Consider the following 20,014-nt stretch of genomic DNA (forward strand, 5'->3'; position numbering starts at 1 on the left):
TAGAGATGAACAGCTGATATAACTAACTAGCTGATTCATCTAGCTTACATTAGAGATGAACAGCTGATATATCTAACTAGCTAATTCATCTAGCCTACACTAGAGATGATCAGCTGATATAGCTAACTAGCTGATTCATCTAGCCTACATTAGAGATGATCAGCTGATATATCTAACTAGCTAATTCATCTAGCCTACATTAGAGATGAACAGCTGATATATCTAACTAGCTGATCCATCTAGCCTACATTACAGATGAACAGCTGATATATCTAGCCTACATTAGAGATGATCAGCTGATATATCTAACTAGCTGATTCATCTAGACTACACTAGAGATGAACAGCTGATATATCTAACTAGCTAATTCATCTATCCTACATTAGAGATGAACAGCTGATATATCTAACTAGCTGATTCATCTAGCCTACATTAGAGATGATCAGCTGATATATCTAACTAGCTGATCCATCTAGCCTACATTAGAGATGATCAGCTGATATATCTAACTACCTTATTCAGCTAGCCTACATTAGAGATGAACAGCTGATATATCTAACTAGCTGATTCATCTAGCCTACATTAGAGATGAACAGCTGATATATCTAACTACCTGATTCATCTAGCCTACATTAGAGATGAAGAGCTGATATATCTAACTAGCTGATTCATCTAGCCTACATTAGAGATGAACAGCTGATATATCTAACTAGCTGATTCATCTAGCCTACATTAGAGATGATCAGCTGATATATCTAACTAGCTGATCCATCTAGCCTACATTACAGATGAACAGCTGATATATCTAGCCTACATTAGAGATGATCAGCTGATATATCTAACTACCTGATTCATCTAGCCTACATTAGAGATGAACAGCTGATATATCTAACTAGCTGATTCATCTAGCCTACATTAGAGATGAACAGCTGATATATCTAACTACCTGATTCATCTAGCCTACATTAGAGATGAAGAGCTGATATATCTAACTAGCTGATTCATCTAGCCTACATTAGAGATGAACAGCTGATATAGCTAACTAGCTGATTCATCTAGACTACACTAGAGATGAACAGCTGATATATCTAACTAGCTGATTCATCTAGCCTACATTAGAGATGAACAGCGTGATATAACTGACTAGCCTGATTCATCTAGCCCTACATTACGAGATGAACAGCTGATATATCTAACTAGCTAATTCATCTAGCCTACACTAGAGATGAACAGCTGATATATATACACTACCTGATTCATCTAGCCTACATTAGAGATGATCAGCTGATATATCTAACTAGCTGATTCATCTACCCTACACTCGAGATGAACAGCTGATATAGCTAACTAGCTGATTCATCCAGCCTACATTAGAGATGAACAGCTGATATATCTAACTAGCTGATTCATCTAGCCTACATTAGAGATGATCAGCTGATATATCTAACTAGCTGATCCATCTAGCCTACATTAGAGATGATCAGCTGATATATCTAACTACCTGATTCAGCTAGCCTACATTAGAGATGAACAGTTGATATATCTAACTAGCTGATTCATCTAGCCTACATTAGAGATGAACAGCTCATATATATAACTACCTGATTCATCTAGCCTACATTAGAGATGAAGAGCTGATATATCTAACTAGCTGATTCATCTAGCCTACATTAGAGATGAACAGCTGATATAGCTAACTAGCTGATTCATCTAGACTACACTAGAGATGAACAGCTGATATATCTAACTAGCTGATTCATCTAGCCTACATTAGAGATGAACAGCTGATATAACTAACTAGCTGATTCATCTAGCCTACATTAGAGATGAACAGCTGATATATCTAACTAGCTAATTCATCTAGCCTACACTAGAGATGATCAGCTGATATAGCTAACTAGCTGATTCATCTAGCCTACATTAGAGATGATCAGCTGATATATCTAACTAGCTGATCCATCTAGCCTACATTACAGATGAACAGCTGATATATCTAGCCTACATTAGAGATGATCAGCTGATATATCTAACTACCTGATTCATCTAGCCTACATTAGAGATGAACAGATGATATATCTAACTAGCTGATTCATCTAGCCTACATTAGAGATGAACAGCTGATATATCTAACTACCTGATTCATCTAGCCTACATTAGAGATGAAGAGCTGATATATCTAACTAGCTGATTCATCTAGCCTACATTAGAGATGAACAGCTGATATAGCTAACTAGCTGATTCATCTAGACTACACTAGAGATGAACAGCTGATATATCTAACTAGCTGATTCATCTAGCCTACATTAGAGATGAACAGCTGATATAACTGACTAGCTGATTCATCTAGCCTACATTAGAGATGAACAGCTGATATATCTAACTAGCTAATTCATCTAGCCTACATGAGAGATGATCAGCTGATATATCTAACTAGCTGATTCATCTAGCCTACATTAGAGATGAACAGCTGATATATATAACTACCTGATTCATCTAGCCTACATTAGAGATGATCAGCTGATATATCTAACTAGCTGATTCATCTACCCTACACTCGAGATGAACAGCTGATATAGCTAACTAGCTGATTCATCCAGCCTACATTAGAGATGAACAGCTGATATATCTAACTAGCTGATTCATCTAGCCTACATTAGAGATGATCAGCTGATATATCTAACTAGCTGATCCATCTAGCCTACATTAGAGATGATCAGCTGATATATCTAACTACCTGATTCAGCTAGCCTACATTAGAGATGAACAGTTGATATATCTAACTAGCTGATTCATCTAGCCTACATTAGAGATGAACAGCTCATATATATAACTACCTGATTCATCTAGCCTACATTAGAGATGAAGAGCTGATATATCTAACTAGCTGATTCATCTAGCCTACATTAGAGATGAACAGCTGATATAGCTAACTAGCTGATTCATCTAGACTACACTAGAGATGAACAGCTGATATATCTAACTAGCTGATTCATCTAGCCTACATTAGAGATGAACAGCTGATATAACTAACTAGCTGATTCATCTAGCCTACATTAGAGATGAACAGCTGATATATCTAACTAGCTAATTCATCTAGCCTACACTAGAGATGATCAGCTGATATAGCTAACTAGCTGATTCATCTAGCCTACATTAGAGATGATCAGCTGATATATCTAACTAGCTGATCCATCTAGCCTACATTACAGATGAACAGCTGATATATCTAGCCTACATTAGAGATGATCAGCTGATATATCTAACTACCTGATTCATCTAGCCTACATTAGAGATGAACAGATGATATATCTAACTAGCTGATTCATCTAGCCTACATTAGAGATGAACAGCTGATATATCTAACTACCTGATTCATCTAGCCTACATTAGAGATGAAGAGCTGATATATCTAACTAGCTGATTCATCTAGCCTACATTAGAGATGAACAGCTGATATAGCTAACTAGCTGATTCATCTAGACTACACTAGAGATGAACAGCTGATATATCTAACTAGCTGATTCATCTAGCCTACATTAGAGATGAACAGCTGATATAACTGACTAGCTGATTCATCTAGCCTACATTAGAGATGAACAGCTGATATATCTAACTAGCTAATTCATCTAGCCTACACTAGAGATGATCAGCTGATATATCTAACTAGCTGATTCATCTAGCCTACATTAGAGATGAACAGCTGATATAACTAACTAGCTGATTCATCTAGCTTACATTAGAGATGAACAGCTGATATATCTAACTAGCTAATTCATCTAGCCTACACTAGAGACGAACAGCTGATATATCTAACTAGCTGATTCATCTAGCCTACATTAGAGACAAACAGCTGATATAGCTAACTAGCTGATTCATATAGCCTACACTAGAGACGAACAGCTGATATATCGAACTAGCTGATTCATCTACCCTACATTAGAGATGAACAGCTGATATATCTAACTAGCTAATTCATCTAGCCTACACTAGAGATGATCAGCTGATATATCTAACTACCTGATTCATCTAGCCTACATTAGAGATGAACAGCTGATATATCTAACTAGCTAATTCATCTAGCCTACACTAGAGATGATCAGCTGACATAGCTAACTAGCTGATTCATCTAGCCTACATTAGAGATGGTCAGCTGATATATCTAACTAGGTGATTCATCTAGCCTACATTAGAGATGAACAGCTGATATATCTAACTAGCTGATTCATATAGTCTACATTAGAGATGAACAGCTGATATAGCTAACTATCGTATTCATCTAGCCTACACTAGAGATGAACAGCTGATATATCTAACTAGCTGATTCATCTAGCCTACATTAGAGATGAACAGCTGATATAACTAACTAGCTGATTCATCTAGCCTACATTAGAGATGAACAGCTGATATATCTAACTAGCTAATTCATCTAGCCTACACTAGAGATGATCAGCTGATATAAAGCTAACTAGCTGATTCATCTAGCCTACATTAGAGATGATCAGCTGATATATCTAACTAGCTGATCCATCTAGCCTACATTAGAGATGAACAGCTGATATTTCTAACTAGCTGATTCATCTAGCCTACATTAGAGATGATCAGCTGATATATCTAACTAGCTGATGCATCTAGTCTACATTAGAGATGAACAGCTGATATATCTAACTAGCTAATTCATCTAGCCTACACTAGAGATGATCAGCTGATATAGCTAAATAGCTGATTCATCTAGCCTACATTAGAGATGATCAGCTGATATATCTAACTTGCTGATCCATCTAGCCTACATTACAGATGAACAGCTGATATATCTAGCCTACATTAGAGATGATCAGCTGATATATCTAACTAGCTGATTCATCTAGACTACACTAGAGATGAACAGCTGATATATCTAACTAGCTGATTCATCTAGCCTACATTAGAGATGAACAGGTTATATAACTAACTAGCTGATTCATCTAGCCTACATTAGAGATGAACAGCTGATATATCTAACTAGCTGATCCATCTAGCCTACATTAGAGATGAACAGCTGATATTTCTAACTAGCTGATTCATCTAGCCTACATTAGAGATGATCAGCTGATATATCTAACTAGCTGATGCGTCTAGCCTACATTAGAGATGAACAGCTGATATATCTAACTACCTGATTCATCTAGCCTTCATTATAGATGATCAGCTGATATATCTAACTATCTGATTCATCTAGCCAACATTAGAGATGAACAGCTGATATATCTAACAAGCTGATTCATGTAGCCTACATTAGAGAGGAACAGCTGATATAGCTAACTAGCTGATTCATCTAGCCTACACTGGAGATGAACAGCTGATATATCTAACTTGCTGATTCATCTAGCCTACATTAGAGATGAACAGCTGAGATATAACTAACTAGCTGATTCATCTAGCCTACATTAGAGATGAACAGCTGATATATCTAACTAGCTAATTCATCTAGCCTACACTAGAGATGATCAGCAGATATAGCTAACCTGCTGATTCCTCTAGCCTACATTAGAGATGATCAGCTGATATATCTAACTAGCTGATCCATCTAGCCTACATTACAGATGAACAGCTGTTATATCTAACTAGCTGATTCATCTAGCCTACATTAGAGATGATCAGCTGATATATCTAACTAGCTGATTCATCTAGCCTACATTAGAGATGATCAGCTGATATATCTAACTACCTGATTCATCTAGCCTTCATTAGAGATGATCAGCTGATATATCTAACTAGCTGATTCATCTACCCTACACTCGAGATGAACAGCTGATATAGCTAACTAGCTGATTCATCTAGCCTACATTAGAGATGAACAGCTGATATATCTTACTAGCTGATTCATCTAGCCTACATTAGAGATGATCAGCTGATATATCTAACTAGCTGATCCATCTAGCCTACATTAGAGATGATCAGCTGATATATCTAACTACCTGATTCAGCTAGCCTACATTAGAGATGAACAGCTGATATATCGAACTAGCTGATTCATCTAGCCTACATTAGAGATGAACAGCTGATATATCTAACTACCTGATTCATCTAGCCTACATTAGAGATGAAGAGCTGATATATCTAACTAGCTGATTCATCTAGACTACACTAGAGATGAACAGCTGATATATCTAACTAGCTGATTCATCAAGCCTACATTAGAGATGAACAGCTGATATAACTAACTAGCTGATTCATCTAGCTTACATTAGAGATGAACAGCTGATATATCTAACTAGCTAATTCATCTAGCCTACACTAGAGATGATCAGCTGATATAGCTAACTAGCTGATTCATCTAAACTACATTAGAGATGATCAGCTGATATATCTAACTAGCTAATTCATCTAGCCTACATTAGAGATGAACAGCTGATATATCTAACTAGCTGATCCATCTAGCCTACATTACAGATGAACAGCTGATATATCTAGCCTACATTAGAGATGATCAGCTGATATATCTAACTAGCTGATTCATCTAGCCTACATTAGAGATGATCAGCTGATATATCTAACTAGCTGATCCATCTAGCCTACATTAGAGATGATCAGCTGATATATCTAACTACCTGATTCAGCTAGCCTACATTAGAGATGAACAGCTGATATATCTAACTAGCTGATTCATCTAGCCTACATTAGAGATGAACAGCTGATATATCTAACTACCTGATTCATCTAGCCAACATTAGAGATGAAGAGCTGATATATCTAACTAGCTGATTCATCTAGCCTACATTAGAGATGAACAGCTGATATAGCTAACTAGCTGATTCATCTAGACTACACTAGAGATGAACAGCTGATATATCTAACTAGCTGATTCATCTAGCCTACATTAGAGATGATCAGCTGATATATCTAACTAGCTGATCCATCTAGCCTACATTACAGATGAACAGCTGATATATCTAGCCTACATTAGAGATGATCAGCTGATATATCTAACTAGCTAATTCATCTAGCCTACACTAGAGATGATCAGCTGATATAGCTAACTAGCTGATTCATCTAGCCTACATTAGAGATGATCAGCTGATATATCTAACTAGCTGATCCATCTAGCCTACATTACAGATGAACAGCTGATATATCTAGCCTACATTAGAGATGATCAGCTGATATATCTAACTAGCTGATTCATCTAGCCTACATTAGAGATGAACAGCTGATATATCTAACTACCTGATTCATCTAGCCTACATTAGAGATGATCAGCTGATATATCTAACTAGCTGATTCATCTACCCTACACTCGAGATGAACAGCTGATATAGCTAACTAGCTGATTCATCTAGCCTACATTAGAGATGAACAGCTGATATATCTAAGTAGCTGATTCATCTAGCCTACATTAGAGATGATCAGCTGATATATCTAACTATCTGATCCATCTAGCCTACATTAGAGATGATCAGCTGATATATCTAACTACCTGATTCAGCTAGCCTACATTAGAGATGAACAGCTGATATATCTAACTAGCTGATTCATCTAGCCTACATTAGAGATGAACAGCTCATATATATAACTACCTGATTCATCTAGCCTACATTAGAGATGAAGAGCTGATATATCTAACTAGCTGATTCATCTAGCCTACATTAGAGATGAACAGCTGATATAGCTAACTAGCTGATTCATCTAGACTACATTAGAGATGAACAGCTGATATAACTAACTAGCTGATTCATCTAGCCTACATTAGAGATGAACAGCTGATATATCTAACTAGCTAATTCATCTAGCCTACACTAGAGATGATCAGCTGATATAGCTAACTAGCTGATTCATCTAGCCTACATTAGAGATGATCAGCTGATATATCTAACTAGCTGATCCATCTAGCCTACATTACAGATGAACAGCTGATATATCTAGCCTACATTAGAGATGATCAGCTGATATATCTAACTACCTGATTCATCTAGCCTACATTAGAGATGAACAGATGATATATCTAACTAGCTGATTCATCTAGCCTACATTAGAGATGAACAGCTGATATATCTAACTACCTGATTCATCTAGCCTACATTAGAGATGAACAGCTGATATATCTAACTAGCTGATTCATCTAGCCTACATTAGAGATGAACAGCTGATATAGCTAACTAGCTGATTCATCTAGACTACACTAGAGATGAACAGCTGATATATCTAACTAGCTGATTCATCTAGCCTACATTAGAGATGAACAGCTGATATAACTGACTAGCTGATTCATCTAGCCTACATTAGAGATGAACAGCTGATATATCTAACTAGCTAATTCATCTAGCCTACACTAGAGATGATCAGCTGATATAGCTAACTAGCTGATTCATCTAGCCTACATTAGAGATGATCAGCTGATATATCTAACTAGATGATCCATCTAGCCTACATAAGAGATGATCAGCTGATATATCTAACTAGCTGATTCATCTAGCCTACATGAGAGATGATCAGCTGATATATCTAACTAGCTGATTCATCTAGCCTACATTAGAGATGAACAGCTGATATAACTAACTAGCTGATTCATCTAGCTTACATTAGAGATGAACAGCTGATATATCTAACTAGCTAATTCATCTAGCCTACACTAGAGATGATCAGCTGATATAGCTAACTAGCTGATTCATCTAGCCTACATTAGAGATGATCAGCTGATATATCTAACTAGCTAATTCATCTAGCCTACATTAGAGATGAACAGCTGATATATCTAACTAGCTGATCCATCTAGCCTACATTACAGATGAACAGCTGATATATCTAGCCTACATTAGAGATGATCAGCTGATATATCTAACTAGCTGATTCATCTAGACTACACTAGAGATGAACAGCTGATATATCTAACTAGCTAATTCATCTAGCCTACATTAGAGATGAACAGCTGATATATCTAACTAGCTGATTCATCTAGCCGACATTAGAGATGATCAGCTGATATATCTAACTAGCTGATCCATCTAGCCTACATTAGAGATGATCAGCTGATATATCTAACTACCTGATTCAGCTAGCCTACATTAGAGATGAACAGCTGATATATCTAACTAGCTGATTCATCTAGCCTACATTAGAGATGAACAGCTGATATATCTAACTACCTGATTCATCTAGCCTACATTAGAGATGAAGAGCTGATATATCTAACTAGCTGATTCATCTAGCCTACATTAGAGATGAACAGCTGATATAGCTAACTAGCTGATTCATCTAGACTACACTAGAGATGAACAGCTGATATATCTAACTAGCTGATTCATCTAGCCTACATTAGAGATGATCAGCTGATATATCTAACTAGCTGATCCATCTAGCCTACATTACAGATGAACAGCTGATATATCTAGCCTACATTAGAGATGATCAGCTGATATATATAACTACCTGATTCATCTAGCCTACATTAGAGATGAAGAGCTGATATATCTAACTAGCTGATTCATCTAGCCTACATTAGAGATGAACAGCTGATATAGCTAACTAGCTGATTCATCTAGACTACATTAGAGATGAACAGCTGATATAACTAACTAGCTGATTCATCTAGCCTACATTAGAGATGAACAGCTGATATATCTAACTAGCTAATTCATCTAGCCTACACTAGAGATGATCAGCTGATATAGCTAACTAGCTGATTCATCTAGCCTACATTAGAGATGATCAGCTGATATATCTAACTAGCTGATCCATCTAGCCTACATTACAGATGAACAGCTGATATATCTAGCCTACATTAGAGATGATCAGCTGATATATCTAACTACCTGATTCATCTAGCCTACATTAGAGATGAACAGATGATATATCTAACTAGCTGATTCATCTAGCCTACATTAGAGATGAACAGCTGATATATCTAACTACCTGATTCATCTAGCCTACATTAGAGATGAACAGCTGATATATCTAACTAGCTGATTCATCTAGCCTACATTAGAGATGAACAGCTGATATAGCTAACTAGCTGATTCATCTAGACTACACTAGAGATGAACAGCTGATATATCTAACTAGCTGATTCATCTAGCCTACATTAGAGATGAACAGCTGATATAACTGACTAGCTGATTCATCTAGCCTACATTAGAGATGAACAGCTGATATATCTAACTAGCTAATTCATCTAGCCTACACTAGAGATGATCAGCTGATATAGCTAACTAGCTGATTCATCTAGCCTACATTAGAGATGATCAGCTGATATATCTAACTAGCTGATCCATCTAGCCTACATAAGAGATGATCAGCTGATATATCTAACTAGCTGATTCATCTAGCCTACATGAGAGATGATCAGCTGATATATCTAACTAGCTGATTCATCTAGCCTACATTAGAGATGAACAGCTGATATAACTAACTAGCTGATTCATCTAGCTTACATTAGAGATGAACAGCTGATATATCTAACTAGCTAATTCATCTAGCCTACACTAGAGATGATCAGCTGATATAGCTAACTAGCTGATTCATCTAGCCTACATTAGAGATGATCAGCTGATATATCTAACTAGCTAATTCATCTAGCCTACATTAGAGATGAACAGCTGATATATCTAACTAGCTGATCCATCTAGCCTACATTACAGATGAACAGCTGATATATCTAGCCTACATTAGAGATGATCAGCTGATATATCTAACTAGCTGATTCATCTAGACTACACTAGAGATGAACAGCTGATATATCTAACTAGCTAATTCATCTAGCCTACATTAGAGATGAACAGCTGATATATCTAACTAGCTGATTCATCTAGCCGACATTAGAGATGATCAGCTGATATATCTAACTAGCTGATCCATCTAGCCTACATTAGAGATGATCAGCTGATATATCTAACTACCTGATTCAGCTAGCCTACATTAGAGATGAACAGCTGATATATCTAACTAGCTGATTCATCTAGCCTACATTAGAGATGAACAGCTGATATATCTAACTACCTGATTCATCTAGCCTACATTAGAGATGAAGAGCTGATATATCTAACTAGCTGATTCATCTAGCCTACATTAGAGATGAACAGCTAATATAGCTAACTAGCTGATTCATCTAGACTACACTAGAGATGAACAGCTGATATATCTAACTAGCTGATTCATCTAGCCTACATTAGAGATGATCAGCTGATATATCTAACTAGCTGATCCATCTAGCCTACATTACAGATGAACAGCTGATATATCTAGCCTACATTAGAGATGATCAGCTGATATATCTAACTACCTGATTCATCTAGCCTACATTAGAGATGAACAGCTGATATATCTAACTAGCTGATTCATCTAGCCTACATTAGAGATGAACAGCTGATATATCTAACTACCTGATTCATCTAGCCTACATTAGAGATGAAGAGCTGATATATCTAACTAGCTGATTCATCTAGCCTACATTAGAGATGAACAGCTGATATAGCTAACTAGCTGATTCATCAAGACTACACTAGAGATGAACAGCTGATATATCTAACTAGCTGATTCATCTAGCCTACATTAGAGATGAACAGCTGATATAACTGACTAGCTGATTCATCTAGCCTACATTAGAGATGAACAGCTGATATATCTAACTAGCTAATTCATCTAGCCTACACTAGAGATGATCAGCTGATATAGCTAACTAGCTGATTCATCTAGCCTACATTAGAGATGATCAGCTGATATATCTAACTAGCTGATCCATCTAGCCTACATAAGAGATGATCAGCTGATATATCTAACAAGCTGATTCATCTAGCCTACATGAGAGATGATCAGCTGATATATCTAACTAGCTGATTCATCTAGCCTACATTAGAGATGAACAGCTGATATAGCTAACTAGCTGATTCATCAAGACTACACTAGAGATGAACAGCTGATATATCTAACTAGCTGATTCATCTAGCCTACATTAGAGATGAACAGCTGATATAACTGACTAGCTGATTCATCTAGCCTACATTAGAGATGAACAGCTGATATATCTAACTAGCTAATTCATCTAGCCTACACTAGAGATGATCAGCTGATATAGCTAACTAGCTGATTCATCTAGCCTACATTAGAGATGATCAGCTGATATATCTAACTAGCTGATCCATCTAGCCTACATAAGAGATGATCAGCTGATATATCTAACAAGCTGATTCATCTAGCCTACATGAGAGATGATCAGCTGATATATCTAACTAGCTGATTCATCTAGCCTACATTAGAGATGAACAGCTGATATATCTAACTACCTGATTCATCTAGCCTACATTAGAGATGATCAGCTGATATATCTAAATAGCTGATTCATCTACCCTACACTCGAGATGAACAGCTTATATAGCTAACTAGCTGATTCATCTAGCCTACATTAGAGATGAACAGCTGATATATCTAACTAGCTGATTCATCTAGCCTACATTAGAGATGATCAGCTGATATATCTAACTAGCTGATCCATCTAGCCTACATTAGAGATGATCAGCTGATATATCTAACTACCTGATTCAGCTAGCCTACATTAGAGATGAACAGCTGATATATCTAACTAGCTGATTCATCTAGCCTACATTAGAGATGAACAGCTCATATATATAACTACCTGATTCATCTAGCCTACATTAGAGATTAAGAGCTGATATATCTAACTAGCTGATTCATCTAGCCTACATTAGAGATGAACAGCTGATATAGCTAACTAGCTGATTCATCTAGACTACACTAGAGATGAACAGCTGATATATCTAACTAGCTGATTCATCTAGCCTACATTAGAGATGAACAGCTGATATAACTAACTAGCTGATTCATCTAGCCTACATTAGAGATGAACAGCTGATATATCTAACTAGCTAATTCATCTAGCCTACACTAGAGATGATCAGCTGATATAGCTAACTAGCTGATTAATCTAGCCTACATTAGAGATGATCAGCTGATATATCTAACTAGCTGATCCATCTAGCCTACATTACAGATGAACAGCTGATATATCTAGCCTACATTAGAGATGATCAGCTGATATATCTAACTAGCTGATTCATCTAGCCTACATTAGAGATGAACAGCTGATATATCTAACTACCTGATTCATCTAGCCTACATTAGAGATGAAGAGCTGATATATCTAACTAGCTGATTCATCTAGCCTACATTAGAGATGAACAGCTGATATAGCTAACTAGCTGATTCATCTAGACTACACTAGAGATGAACAGCTGATATATCTAACTAGCTGATTCATCTAGCCTACATTAGAGATGAACAGCTGATATAACTGACTAGCTGATTCATCTAGCCTACATTAGAGATGAACAGCTGATATATCTAACTAGCTAATTCATCTAGCCTACACTAGAGATGATCAGCTGATATAGCTAACTAGCTGATTCATCTAGCCTACATTAGAGATGATCAGCTGATATATCTAACTAGCTGATCCATCTAGCCTACATAAGAGATGATCAGCTGATATATCTAACTAGCTGATTCATCTAGCCTACATGAGAGATGATCAGCTGATATATCTAACTAGCTGATTCATCTAGCCTACATTAGAGATGAACAGCTGATATATCTAACTAGCTGATTCATCTAGCCTACATGAGAGATGATCAGCTGATATATCTAACTACCTGATTCATCTAGCCTACATTAGAGATGAACAGCTGATATATCTAACTACCTGATTCATCTAGACAACATTATAGATGATCAGCTGATATATCTAACTAGCTGATTAATCTAGCCTACACTTCAGATGAACAGCTGATATATCTAACTAGCTGATTCATCTAGCCTACATTAGAGACAAACAGCTGATATAGCTAACTAGCTGATTCATCTACCCTACATTAGAGATGAACAGCTGATATATCTAACTAGCTAATTCATCTAGCCTACACTAGAGATGATCAGCTGATATATCTAACTACCTGATTCATCTAGCCTATATTAGAGATGAACAGCTGATATATCTAACTAGCTGATTCATCTAGTCTACATTAGAGATGAACAGCTGATATAGCTAACTATCGTATTCATCTAGCCTACACTAGAGATGAACAGCTGATATATCTAACTAGCTGATTCATCTAGCCTACATTAGAGATGAACAGCTGATATATCTAACTAGCTAATTCATCTAGCCTACACTAGAGATGATCAGGTGATATAAAGCTAACTAGCTGATTCATCTAGCCTACATTAGAGATGATCAGCTGATATATCTAACTAGCTTATCCATCTAGCCTACATTAGAGATGAACAGCTGATATTTCTAACTAGCTGATTCATCTAGCCTACATTAGAGATGATCAGCTGATATATCTAACTAGCTGATGCATCTAGCCTACATTAGAGATGAACAGCTGATATATCTAACTAGCTAATTCATCTAGCCTACACTAGAGATGATCAGCTGATATAGCTAACTAGCTGATTCATCTAGCCTACATTAGAGATGATCAGCTGATATATCTAACTTGCTGATCCATCTAGCCTACATTACATATGAACAGCTGATATATCTAGCCTACATTAGAGATGATCAGCTGATATATCTAACTAGCTGATTCATCTAGACTACACTAGATATGAACAGCTGATATATCTAACTAGCTGATTCATCTAGCCTACATTAGAGATCAACAGCTTATATAACTAACTAGCTGATTCATCTAGCCTACATTAGAGATGAACAGCTGATATATCTAACTAGCTAATTCATCTAGCCTACACTAGAGATGATCAGCTGATATAGCTAACTAGCTGATTCATCTAGCCTACATTAGAGATGATCAGCTGATATAGCTAACTAGCTGATTCATCTAGCCTACATTAGAGATGATCAGCTGATATATCTAACTAGCTAATTCATCTAGCCTACACTAGAGATGATCAGCAGATATAGCTAACCTGCTGATTCCTCTAGCCTACATTAGAGATGATCAGCTGATATATCTAACTAGCTGATCCATCTAGCCTACATTACAGATGAACAGCTGATATATCTAACTAGCTGATTCATCTAGCCTACATTAGAGATGATCAGCTGATATATCTAACTAGCTGATTCATCAAGCCTACATTAGAGATGAACAGCTGATATATCGAACTACCTGATTCATCTAGCCTACATTAGAGATGATCAGCTGATATATCTAACTAGCTGATTCATCTACCCTACACTCGAGATGAACAGCTGATATAGCTAACTAGCTGATTCATCTAGCCTACATTAGAGATGAACAGCTGATATATCCAACTAGCTGATTCATCTAGCCTACATTAGAGATGATCAGCTGATATATTTAACTAGCTGATCCATCTAGCCTACATTAGAGATGATCAGCTGATATATCTAACTACCTGATTCAGCTAGCCTACATTAGAGATGAACAGCTGATATATCTAACTAGCTGATTCATCTAGCCTACATTAGAGATGAACAGCTGATATATCTAACTACCTGATTCATCTAGCCTACATTAGAGATGAAGAGCTGATATATCTAACTAGCTGATTCATCTAGCCTACATTAGAGATGAACAGCTGATATAGCTAACTAGCTGATTCATCTAGCCTACATTAGAGATGAACAGCTGATATATCTAACTAGCTGATTCATCTAGCCTACATTAGAGATGATCAGCTGATATATCTAACTAGCTGATCCATCTAGCCTACATTAGAGATGATCAGCTGATATATCTAACTACCTGATTCAGCTAGCCTACATTAGAGATGAACAGCTGATATATCTAACTAGCTGATTCATCTAGCCTACATTAGAGATGAACAGCTGATATATCTAACTACCTGATTCATCTAGCCTACATTAGAGATGAAGAGCTGATATATCTAACTAGCTGATTCATCTAGCCTACATTAGAGATGAACAGCTGATATAGCTAACTAGCTGATTCATCTAGCCTACATTAGAGATGAACAGCTGATATATCTAACTAGCTGATTCATCTAGCCTACATTAGAGATGATCAGCTGATATATCTAACTAGCTGATCCATCTAGCCTACATTAGAGATGAACAGCTGATATAGCTAACTAGCTGATTCATCTAGCCTACATTACAGATGAACAGCTGATATATCTAGCCTACATTAGAGATGATCAGCTGATATATCTAACTACCTGATTCATCTAGCCTACATTAGAGATGAACAGCTGATATATCTAACTAGCTGATTCATCTAGCCTACATTAGAGATGAACAGCTGATATATCTAACTAGCTGATTCATCTAGCCTACATTAGAGATGAAGAGCTGATATATCTAACTAGCTGATTCATCTAGCCTACATTAGAGATGAACAGCTGATATAGCTAACTATCTGATTCATCTAGACTACACTAGAGATGAACAGCTGATATAGCTAACTATCTGATTCATCTAGACTACACTAGAGATGAACAGCTGATATAACTAACTAGCTGATTCATCTAGCCTACATTAGAGATGAACAGCTGATATATCTAACTAGCTGATTCATCTAGCCTACATTAGAGATGATCAGCTGATATATCTAACTAGCTGATTCATCAAGCCTACATTAGAGATGAACAGCTGATATATCGAACTACCTGATTCATCTAGCCTACATTAGAGATGATCAGCTGATATATCTAACTAGCTGATTCATCTACCCTACACTCGAGATGAACAGCTGATATAGCTAACTAGCTGATTCATCTATCCTACATTAGAGATGAACAGCTGATATATCTAACTAGCTGATTCATCTAGCCTACATTAGAGATGATCAGCTGATATATCTAACTAGCTGATCCATCTAGCCTACATTAGAGATGATCAGCTGATATATCTAACTACCTGATTCAGCTAGCCTACATTAGAGATGAACAGCTGATATATCTAACTAGCTGATTCATCTAGCCTACATTAGAGATGAACAGCTGATATATCTAACTACCTGATTCATCTAGCCTACATTAGAGATGAAGAGCTGATATATCTAACTAGCTGATTCATCTAGCCTACATTAGAGATGAACAGCTGATATAGCTAACTAGCTGATTCATCTAGACTACACTAGAGATGAACAGCTGATATATCTAACTAACTGATTCATCTAGCCTACATTAGAGATGAACAGCTGATATAACTAACTAGCTGATTCATCTAGCCTACATTAGAGATGAACAGCTGATATATCTAACTAGCTAATTCATCTAGCCTACACTAGAGATGATCAGCTGATATAGCTAACTAGCTGATTCATCTAGCCTACATTAGAGATGATCAGCTGATATATCTAACTAGCTGATCCATCTAGCCTACATTACAGATGAACAGCTGATACATCTAGCCTACATTAGAGATGATCAGCTGATATATCTAACTACCTGATTCATCTAGCCTACATTAGAGATGAACAGCTGATATATCTAACTAGCTGATTCATCTAGCCTACATTAGAGATGAACAGCTGATATATCTAACTAGCTGATTCATCTAGCCTACATTAGAGATGAAGAGCTGATATATCTAACTAGCTGATTCATCTAGCCTACATTAGAGATGAACAGCTGATATAGCTAACTATCTGATTCATCTAGACTACACTAGAGATGAACAGCTGATATATCTAACTAGCTGATTCATCTAGCCTACATTAGAGATGAACAGCTGATATAACTGACTAGCTGATTCATCTAGCCTACATTAGAGATGAACAGCTGATATATCTAACTAGCTAATTCATCTAGCCTACACTAGAGATGATCAGCTGATATAGCTAACTAGCTGATTCATCTAGCCTACATTAGAGATGATCAGCTGATATATCTAACTAGCTGATCCATCTAGCCTACATAAGAGATGATCAGCTGATATATCTAACTAGCTGATTCATCTAGCCTACATGAGAGATGATCAGCTGATATATCTAACTAGCTGATTCATCTAGCCTACATTAGAGATGAACAGCTGATATATCTAAATACCTGATTCATCTACCCTACATTAGAGATGATCAGCTGATATATCTAACTAGCTGATTCATCTACCCTACACTCGAGATGAACAGCTGATATAGCTAACTAGCTGATTCATCTAGCCTACATTAGAGATGAACAGCTGATATATCTAACTAGCTGATTCATCTAGCCTGCATTAGAGATGATCAGCTGATATATCTAACTAGCTGATCCATCTAGCCTACATTAGAGATGATCAGCTGATATATCTAACTACCTGATTCAGCTAGCCTACATTAGAGATGAACAGCTGATATATCTAACTAGCTGATTCATCTAGCCTACATTAGAGATGAACAGCTGATATATCTAACTAGCTGATTCATCTAGCCTACATTAGAGATGAAGAGCTGATATATCTAACTAGCTGATTCATCTATCCTACATTAGAGATGAACAGCTGATATAGCTAACTAGCTGATTCATCTAGACTACACTAGAGATGAACAGCTGATATATCTAACTAGCTGATTCATCTAGTCTACATTAGAGATGAACAGCTGATATAACCAACTAGCTGATTCATCTAGCCTACATTAGAGATGAACAGCTGATATATCTAACTAGCTAATTCATCTAGCCTACACTAGAGATGATCAGCTGATATGGCTAACTAGCTGATTCATCTATCCTACATTAGAAATGATCAGCTGATATATCTAACTAGCTGATCCATCTAGCCTACATTAGAGATGAACAGCTGATATATCTAACTAGCTGATTCATCTAGCCAACATTAGAGATGATCAGCTGATATATCTAACTAGCTGATTCATCTAGCCTACATTAGAGATGAACAGCTGATATATCTAACTACCTGATTCATCTAGCCTACATTATAGATGATCAGCTGATATATCTAACTATCTGATTCATCTAGCCAACATTAGAGATGAACAGCTGATATATCTAACAAGCTGATTCATCTAGCCTACATTAGAGATGAACAACTGATATAGCTAACTAGCTGATTCATCTAGCCTACACTAGAGATGAAAAGCTGATATATCTAACTTGCTGATTCATCTAGCCTACATTAGAGATGAACAGCTGATATATCTAACTACCTGATTCATCTAGCCTACATTAGAGATAAACAGCTGATATATCTAACTAGCTAATTCATCAAGTCTACACTAGAGATGATCAGCTTATATAGCTAACTAGCTGATTCATCTAGCCTACATTAGAGATGGTCAGCTGATATATCTAACTAGGTGATTCATCTAGCCTACATTAGAGATGAACAGCTGATATATCTAACTAGCTGATTCATCTAGTCTACATTAGAGATGAACAGCTGATATAGCTAACTAGTGTATTCATCTAGCCTACACTAGAGATGAACAGCTGATATATCTAACTAGCTGATTCATCTAGCCTACATTAGAGATGAACAGCTGATATAACTAACTAGCTGATTCATCGAGCCTACATTAGACATGAACAGCTGATATATCTAACTAGCTAATTCATCTAGCCTACAGTAGAGATGATCAGCTGATATAGCTAACTAGCTGATTCATCTAGCCTACATTAGAGATGATCAGCTGATATATCTAACTAGCTGATCCATCTAGCCTACATTACAGATGAACAGCTGATATATCTAACTACCTGATTCATCTAGCCTACATTAGAGATGAAGAGCTGATATATCTAACTAGCTGATTCATCTAGCCTACATTAGAGATGAACAGCTGATATATCTAACCAGGTGATTCATCTAGCCTACATTAGAGATGAACAGCTGATATATCTAACTAGCTGATTGATCTAGCCTACATTAGAGATGAACAGCTGATATAGCTAACTAGAGTATTCATCTAGCCTACACTAGAAATGAACAGCTGATATATCTAACTAGCTGATTCATCTAGCCTACATTAGAGATGAACAGCTGATATAACTAACTAGCTGATTCATCTAGCCTACATTAGAGATGAACAGCTGATATATCTAACTAGCTAATTCATCTAGCCTGCACTAGAGATGA

This window comes from Salmo salar, chromosome 18, assembly GCF_965601325.2.
Source record: "Salmo salar chromosome 18, fSalSal1, whole genome shotgun sequence".
Lineage (NCBI taxonomy): Eukaryota > Metazoa > Chordata > Actinopteri > Salmoniformes > Salmonidae > Salmo > Salmo salar.